This window comes from Macrotis lagotis, chromosome 5, assembly GCF_037893015.1.
Source record: "Macrotis lagotis isolate mMagLag1 chromosome 5, bilby.v1.9.chrom.fasta, whole genome shotgun sequence".
Classification (NCBI taxonomy): Eukaryota; Metazoa; Chordata; class Mammalia; order Peramelemorphia; family Peramelidae; genus Macrotis; species Macrotis lagotis.
Genome location: NC_133662.1, coordinates 18799206 through 18808756, shown reverse-complemented (window position 1 = coordinate 18808756; position 9551 = coordinate 18799206). Strand labels below are relative to the sequence as shown.

General features: G+C 39.3%; 1 pseudogene; it reads right to left on the bottom strand.

The window, feature by feature from the left end:
• Positions 1-972: 972 nt before the first annotated feature.
• Positions 973-2171, bottom strand: LOC141489635 (arrestin domain-containing protein 3-like; annotated as a pseudogene).
• Positions 2172-9551: the final 7380 nt, after the last annotated feature.

Sequence of the window (9551 nt, the reverse complement as noted above, 5' to 3'; positions counted from 1 at the left end):
GTATAAACCGAGCCCTTTTGGCCTAACAGTATTTTCTCACACTTTTTAAAATAGACTTTCTACCAGAGCAAAGACTTAAAACATATATTCATTTTTTGGTGATTCAGGTACTATGTATAAAAATAAATTTACTTTCCCTTCTCCTATCTCTAGTGGCTAAGATACTTTCATACTGTTTGGACAGTCAAAGACAGTTCGTAAGAGCAATATCCCTAATTGAACCCTTAGCTGGTGCCTGCTGATACTGCCTTTATTATTCCATTTTCAGCTCTTGTTAATTTCTTCTTCCATGTATAATGATAAAAAGGGAATGTGGGTGGGTTTTTTAACTTTTGTGTATGTCCCTTTTCCAAATCTCCCTCCCCCTAAATCGACCAAATAAACAAAACAACAAAAAAGAAACAAAAAACAACACCAACAAAAAAAAATTCAACAGTGCAATAAAACACAAATAGCATTCCAACAGTTGGCAAGTGATGTCTTCACCTGAGATTAAGTGATTTTTAGGCAGTCTGTAACAAAATGCTGCTTTGCTGTAATAGTAGAAAGGCAACACATTCTTAAAATAAAACAAGAAGGTTATACAATCTTGACAGTCTCATGAGTTTTCTCATCTTTTTTTCCCCCCCACAATGGTGTTTGCTTATCTGCTACAGTAGGCTGCAAAACATACAGCAAAAAGGATTGGCTTGAAGGCATTTGATGTTTGTAAATAAGTCCACAATTGGATCCAAGCTGAAGAGGTGATACATGGTCAGCCTAGAAGGACAGTTCTGAGCATGTGCTACACAGGTAAAGTCCAGGCTACATTAAATTAAAAAAAATGTCAGTGCATTTGTCATAATAAAGCTTTTTTTTTTCCAAAGCTTTCTTTTTGCTCCTTGTTGTGCTGACCACAAGCAAGTTTTAAAGGAGCATCAAGAGTCCGGCATAAATGGGGGGGGGGGGAAGCTGTAGTGACACTGAACTGCACAATGTTAAGCATTGAGCATGTGCAAATTTTCAAATCAAAAGAGGAAAGTTTCCCTCTTTTACAACGTGGTGTCTTGAGATCATAGGCTAGAATAAGCCTGCTCCATGTATGTGCCAGTTTAAAGGGAAAAAAAGCTCACATCTTCGAGCGTGTGGGAGCAGTCCTGTGATGTTGCTATAAGGCTTCAAAAGCATGATCACTGGTGCTTTCAAGTATTTGCCATTTTCTGGGCAAGAGTAATACCACTTCCTCTGAAAACGCGTCTCCAAGATACTTCCTCTATCCACAGCAGGGAAGAGAGATACAGTTCCGAACCAAGGTCAACTTCTGTCAATCAAGCTTTCCTTCAACGAGAGGGGCAGGATGGTCTGTCATCTGTTTGTTGATCTGGATTGGGATCGATCTCTGAATAAAGAGGTGGTGGCAGAAACTGGAACTCCTGAATATATGCAGAGTGGTCCTTGGAGAGCCCGCTCAAAATCGTCATAGGCACTCTTGGGCAAGAGATGGCTCTGCCTCTGCTCCTGTGTCATAACTTCAGCATAGCTGGGCGGTGCTAAAGGGTAAAGATACACACAATTCGAACAGCAAGTTCTTCAGGTCTTTCAGGCAGGGATAGACCGAGCCAGTTCATATTTATGCTACACTGGCTGCTGACACTGGAGGTTCTGCTACCAAATGAATGTAGAGGAATAGTACCGATGACGAGTGGCAAATTAAGAAATAAGTCCGTGGCTCCAGGAATATCCACATAAACCATTAGTGAATATTCCACTCGAATTATGCTACAATCCAAAATAGAAGAGGAAACTGGTGGAATTTTCAGTAGTCTCCCATTCCAGGTTTCTGTCCTTTCCAGATGACAAGGATTCCCCTCTTAAATTGGGCACAAGTTGTTTTACTTCCTTCATTTTCCCTTCGGCATAAAAGGCCTGTGTTTGGTAAATGGCTGCCTTTGGCACCACCATTCGGGAAGAGCAGTTCTCAATTTCAGCAAATATCTGAATTGATTCACCTGGGGTATAGCCCTTCCTTTCAATTTTGGCACTTAGGGATATTGGGCCTAAGGTACAGAACCAGCAACACAGAGTCTTTTCTTTTGTGCCTGCTTGGGGTGAGTCTGTGGAAGCTCAAAGCTGAATGCATATTCATGCTGTCCTGAATGAATAGTGTGGAGACCTTCTTCTGAATTGTCATCATCCCGGCAGGGTCTGGGACAATCCCGGGATCCTCTGGGCCGGGGAGAGGGGGAATTAGCATTTCCATTCCATGAAAGCCCAATGAGCTTCGGGTAAGGACCCCGACGGGGGCGGGGGTGGAGGAAGCCGGGGGCGCCGGGGCTGCCCGCTGCGGCCGGGGCCGGGGCCGGGCCGGGGGGCGGGCCGGGAGCGGCCCGGGAGGACCCTGGAACTGCACGCTCCGGCGTCCAGGAACTGGCCTCCCCTAGCCTCGCCCCGCCCGGCCCGGAATCCCTCTCCCCCAGTTTGATTTTTAAGATGCTATTTTCTTCAGTATTTTTTTGTATCTCCTTCATTAGGCTGCTGACTTAGTTTTCATGAATTTTCCATATCACTCTCATTTCTCTTCTCTATATTTTTCTAATCTTTTATTTGATTTTCGACATCCTTTTTGAGATTTTCCATGTCCTGAAACCAATTCATATTTTTCTTGGAAGCTTTGGATGTAGACACTTCCATTTTGGTATCTCCTTCAAAGTATTTATTTTGATCAGGTAACTGTCAATGTTCAGATTTTTTTCTTTTGTTGTTTTCTCATTTCCTCCCCTATGGTTTAATTTTAAATCTTTGCTAAGTGGGGCTCGCCTTCCAGGGTAGAGGACCCTGTCCCAAGCTGTTGGGTACTTTTAACTGCTGTTATCAGAGATTCTTCTATGAACCTATAAATGTTCAATTCTTCCAAGAGTTTATGATGAAAGGAGAACTTTTGACTACTTTCCTAATCTTTGTTCTGGTCCATAAGTGACCACAAGCACTCCTTTCTGCCCTGGAACTATGAAGAGGGTCTTCCCTGCTCCAAGGGCAGTAAGCTCTGTTGTGCTGCTGCTCCTCTTCCTGGGACTGGAACCCAAGACTGAGACCCAGATTTGAGTATGAGCAAAGTCATAGAGTCCTGACTCAGTGATAGCAAAGACACCCCTGACTCCCTTATCACCCAAGGACTGAAAAGCAGTTGCCTCTGACGAATTAGTGACTCCCAAGGACCAATCCTGGTCTGTGCTGCTGAGGCTGCTCTGTACTCCTCCTCACCCTGGTGCAGCAGATTCTTACCAGCTCAATTTCCAAGTTGTCTAGAACTGGAAAACTGTTTCACTCAGTCTTTTTGTGAGTTTTGCCACTCTAGAATTTATTTAGAGTCATTATTTAAAGGTATTGGAGTGGTTTGGGGGAAGAGACCTTTCAAGTCCCTGACTTTGCTCTGCTTTCTTGGCTCTGCCTCTCATTAACTTTAGATAATTCCTGCCCCCTGATGTTTATGACAATGAGAGTCATGGCAATGAGAATGGGAATCTTTTGTTGGATTTGAAATGGGGCAGAATTATCATGTAGAAATGTGGTCACAACTAAGCAGGTAAGAGATTCTGTGATTTATATCGAAAAGGGCCTCCCATGGATCCTCTCACTCTGCCTCTATCCTGAAAAGGAAATTTCACCATGTTTGGACTGGCTCTAGACAGTGAAAGGTACCTTATGGGATTTCTTTAGCAAAGAAAGTGAACTGCACAATATCTTGACTCTCAAAACAATAGGACTTCTAGTCATATCTGTTTTATGATGACTAAATGTCGCAGGCTAAATACATTGACAAGAACACATACTTTCCATGTACTTAAAGAATTTGTTTCTTAGTAACAGGACTAATATTTGGGATTATATCCTGGATTGTCCCAGAAACAATGACTGAGTACTTCAGCACTGTATAATGAGAATTGGTCTGATTTCATTTTTTTCAGATATAATTGGTACATGAGTTTGAAAGACAATGGTTTGGTTTTTCGGATTTTTTGTTGCCATTGTTTGTTTTTATTTGCAGGAAAAATCAATTGTGGGTTTAAGAAACAGAAAATAAGATTTAGGATCTTGGTGGAGGACCCTGATTTAGGCAAAAATTCTTTTCTTTCCATCACTATTGAAATCAACAAGATTTCTCTTTTGGGGCTTTTTGCTTACTTGAGCAACTTGGAGAGTTAATGTGTCTTCCACTTTTGGTTCTAAATTTTCAGAGGTCAGGTTATTTATTTATTTATTTATTTATTTAAAATTTAAAAGTTCTTTGATAGTTCATATATATTTCATATAAATATATATGCTGATATTCCATGTGAATCTGTTGACTGTGTATGACATTTTTTCTATATTTGAAATGTTAATGTGTTAAAGTTATCAAAACCAGAATTAAAAAAAAAGAAGACGTTAAAAAATTGGTTGATGTGGTATTTTTCTGGGAAAAATATGACCAATCTGGTATTTTTCAGGACAAAATGACCACACTAGTTTGCTGCAGAAACTTGAAGTGTTAGGATTTTCATTTTTAAGAATTATCTGTGTTTTATAGCTTAGTAAAGCCAAGTTGACATTTCCTGTGGCCTGATCAACCAAAGGAGAGCAAAGAATGAAAACTTTTGTGTGAAAGTTTGAAACCTTAAAAAAAAAGTCTGTCATTCTGTCTCTCTCATTCTGTCTCCCTCTCTGCCCCCCCATCTCAAGTCAATAAGAGGAGACAGCTAAAAGTTGAAGATAAAAGATAAGGAAGGGGCATGCAGGTGGCACATTGGATAGAGTACTGGCCCTGGAGGCAGGAGTAACTGAGTTTACATTCAGACTCAGACACTTAATAATAATGGTCTAGCTGTGTGACCTTGGGCAAGTCACTTAAGCCCATAGCCTAAAATAAATTTTAAAAAAATGTTAAAAAGAGATAAGGAAATCTCTCCTCTCCCCCAGTCTGGAGAAATTTATGTGGCAAATTAAGGACTAAATTTGTAAGTGATGTGTAGATTCCATACTGTGAATTCAAACCAAATTGTGTTGTATTTAATAAATGCTGTAATATTTTAATGAGTTTCTGGACACCACTCTACAGAATTTCTTTTAAGGAATAATAAGAATAAAACTTCATGAACTTTACATTGAAATAGCACTTACTTTTGATCACTTATTCCATAAAGGGTGAGATATATTGTTTAAGTGCAATGAAGGAAGATAATTTTCACTAACTGAAAAAAGAAGAAACTGAAACTAGTTTGAAAATATCAGTGAAATCTAAAAGCAAAAGCAATGCATTTGCTGTCTTCAGCTAAAATTTATCTTGTTCTTTAAAACCACCTATTAACTCTTTTCTTGTCCATTAAAAAATGAAAGACTGTGGGGTGGAGCCAAGACGGTGACAGAAGATCCTCCCTTAAGTGCTCTCTCTATATAATATTACAAAATTCACAAAATAAGGACTCTAAATTTTTGAGAGACAGACCCCATAGAGGGATCCAGTGAGGCAGTTATCCAGACCAAGGTAACCTGGAAAATAGCAGAAAAGGCACACTCCATGGGATTGGAGGGGTGGCCGGCCAGAGTGAAGGAACTTCAGCCTCCCAGAGGCAGCCCCAGGGCACCTGGGAACCAGCTCACAGCAGTGGGGGCAGTTTCCTGACCTACACCCCAGGGGAGCACAAGGCACAACTTGGAAGACAAGCAAGGGGTCCTCAGCCAGAGCAAGCATGTGAAGCCCAGCCCTCAGGGCCCTCAGAAAGCAGAGAACTGGCCATAGCAGCCCAGATCCAGGAACTGGAAGCAGGAGTCTTTAAGCAGGAGCCCCCAGGCAACTGAGCCTTGAGTGCTTAGCAAACCAAGGGTAGGGGAGTGGAGAGAGACTTCATGGATACTTTTAAAAGTTCTTCCTTCAAACCTGTGGATGGCATTGTCCACATCAGGTATAGGGTTCAGGTAAAAAAGAGAAAATACAAGTACATATTACAAGTAAAATTCTCGAGTCTCAGGTGACAGTTTGATATTTTTGATATTTGATATTTTTCATATAGCTCTGTTAATAAGATTAGTTCTATAAGTCATGAATTGGTTTTCACCACATGAACAAGTTGCTGGGAGTCCAAAGAGGTTCTATTTGAACCTCTACTAAATTGTATGAGGCCTTATCACTTGCAGGTTTTAGCAACATTATCTAGGGAAATTCTGCAAGTGACTTAAAAACAGGAATGTATATCTTGGAGAAGTGCTGTCCACAGCTGCATTGGAAATGAAGCATAGTACAGAATTTCCAAAAGAAAATGTATTCAAGGATAAGAGACTATATGGGGCAAGTTATGTAATGGGTTATGAAAAGCAATTTGGATGAAGGAAATCTTTTTATTTGATATTGGTGATGATTAATGTTTCCAATAAATTGTGTTTGCCTAATTGTCTGATATTTTAGTCTTTGAGTCTTCTCTATAATTAAAAAATGGAAAACAGTATAAGAAGCCTTTACTTTTCTTTCATTTTGCTTTTTCACCTGAATATCTGGCTGACTCCTGTAAGCTGTTTTCTGTTAACCTCATTCAACTTAAAAAAACTCATGGAATGGTCATATCAAGAGAAAAACTTTTGACATTCCCAAGATAAGAAACCAAATTAGAAGGAAATACAGTATCATTGAAATCTCCAAAAAGGGGGAGGCTAGGTGGCACACTGTATAGAGCATGGGCCTTGGAGTCAGGAGTACCTGGGTTCAAATTTGACCTCAGACACTTAATAATTACCTAGCCGTGTGGCCTTGGGCAAGCCACTTAACCCCATTGCCATGAAAAATCTAAAAAAAAAAATCTCCAAAAAACATTTTATTTATGGATGAATTCCCTAACACTGTACAAATCCTAAACTATCAAACTTTTATGCCCTCTTCTGTCCTCTTAACACTACAATGGTAGGGAGCCTTACCCAGCCACTCATCACCTCACCCCAGATCTATTACAATAGCCTGTGGAGGAGTCTCCCTGCCTCAGTCTCTCCCCACCTGAGGTCATTCTCTACTCAGATGACAAAGTATTCTTTCTAAAGAGCAGCTGACCAGGTTATTGTCCTATTCAATAAGCTCCAGTGGTTCCCTAGTATCTATAGGAACAAAATTAAAATCCTGTTTGACTTTTAAACTGTGAGCTCCTTCAAAGAAAGGGCTAACTCCTGACTCTTCAAATGCCCCAAATTTAGTACTTGCCACACAGAAGGCACCTAAGTAATGCTCACTCTTGTGACTTCTCTCATTTTATAGGGCCTCACCCTACTCATCTAGAAAATAAAGGGTTTAGACCAGTCAGCCTCAAGAGATCTCTTCCAGAACTAGATATATGATCAATAGTCAAAGGGCATTCATTGCTAGACAATGTATCAGAGGAAAACACTGGAGTCATGAAACTATGGTCTATTGCTTTCTCAACAAAGAATATGGCAGAGGCAATTCCCTTGGATATGAACAGATCACAAAGAAACCAAAAAAAAAAAAAAATTAGGATTCACGTGAACAATCACTTCGTTCCTTCCATGTGTGATTTACTAATTTGTCCTATGTTAGTTACCTTATATCCCTAAACTCCTAAGACTTTTTTTAAAATTTTATTTAAAGTAATGGGGTTAAGTAACTTGCCCAAGGTCACATGGGTAATAAAAATTCAAGTGTCTGAGGCCACATTTGAACTCAGGTCCTCCTGACTCCAGGGCCAGTACTTTATCCACTGCGCCACCTAGCTACCCCCTCTCTTAAGATTTTTTTAAAAGGATATTTCCCAAAAATGAAGACTTGATACATAAGTTTCATATCTGTCCAAAAAAAAAAAGTGGCAGCCTGGATCCTTCTAGTAATAACAAATGTCTGTATCCTTCCAAATGTCTGTTTATGGTGATAAGATAAACATTGCAATGGATTAGAATCTATGGGAACCTGAAAACAGAAACATCACTCAGAGGTAAGAGATTTTGTAGAAAAAGGAAAAGTAGCTGAACTATCTTGAATGTCTCATTTTCCCCCACCCAAGACCTTTAGGGAGTTGCCTTTCTCCACACACTGCCCCAGTTCTTACTTCTTGCTGTAGCTTGACAGCACTCACCAAAGAAGTGCCCAATTAAGGATGCACAGCAGAGGAGGCCCAGATAACCACCTATGCTGGTCAAGAATGAACTCTCATAAATCACATTAGGAAAAACTAAGTTCTAGATTGCCCCAGTCTTTGCATGAAAAGCACTAATTTATAAAGCATTTCCTACTAAACATTATGGGAAAATGGGATAGTCATTTTTTTAGGGTTTTTTTTTTTGCAAGGCAATGGGGTTAAGTGGCTTGCCGAAGGCCACACTGCTAGGGAATTATTAAGTGTCTGAGGCCAAATTTGAACTCAGGTATTCCTGACTCCAGGGCTGGTGCTCTATCCACTGTGCCACTTAGCTGCCCCTGAGACAGTCATTTAAAAAAGTTTTATTTCCTTCTACTTATCCCAAATAACACTAATTTTTTGGGGGGGGGGATCTTGAGTAAGACTCAGTGATTATCTTTCATAAAAATCTAAAAAACTTGTATTAAATGTCCAGGAAATAGTTGTATATTTCATAACTGTGACCAATGGGAAGAAGACTTAGTTAAGACTTAGAAGAAATCCAGAGGAGAAAATTCTGATTACCTGAAACTGAGCTTTTGAATGATAAGATCAAGAGCTAATACAATTGCTGATGGGGAAAATGTTTTTGCATCAAAGGTCTCTGATAAATGTTATTATAAACTATTATATAAAACTATTATAAAACTATTATATAAACTATTATATAAAACTATTATAAACTATTATCCTAGATATGTATGAAATGAACACAAATCTGTAAGACCAAGATCCTTGGCCAGCAGGTAAGTAGTCAAATAGTTCTCAAGTTTGCTCTAAATTACTAACAATGAGAGATCGAAATTAAAATAATACTCAGCTTTTCCCTCTTCTCCAGCAAAACTGGACACATAAAAATGGTCGAAGTGAGAAGGGCTACAGAAAGACAGGCTGGTTGATGCCCTATTTTGTGAAGCCGTGAACTTATGCAACAATGGTGAAAGAACAATTTGAGATTGTGCTCAAGTATAAACATCTCCAGGACCTTTGATTGAGATCTCACTGCTTAACATACATGCCAAGGGTGTCAAAATGGGCAAAAAAAAAAAATCTCAAAATTGCATATCCACCTCTATATAAATGTGTCAAAATATTCACAATAATACTTTGTGGTATTAAAGAATAGAAACAAAGTAGGTGCCATCAACTGAGAAAAGACAAAGGAAAGTGTGGCAAATAAATGTAATAGAATTAGATGGTAACAGAACAAGAATGAGAAATGCAGAGAATCATGGAATGAACTGATAGAAAAGTGTCAGCAGAACCTGGAAAAAATATAACCAAGACTTCAAAATGGGGGTGAAAAGTATGGAAAGATAGTTACCAAGCTGAGTCACAGAGAAGAGAAAATAATTACTATGTGGAAGAAGTGGAGAGAAGACTATGGATATGTATTATTGCATATACTGTGGATATATATGATTA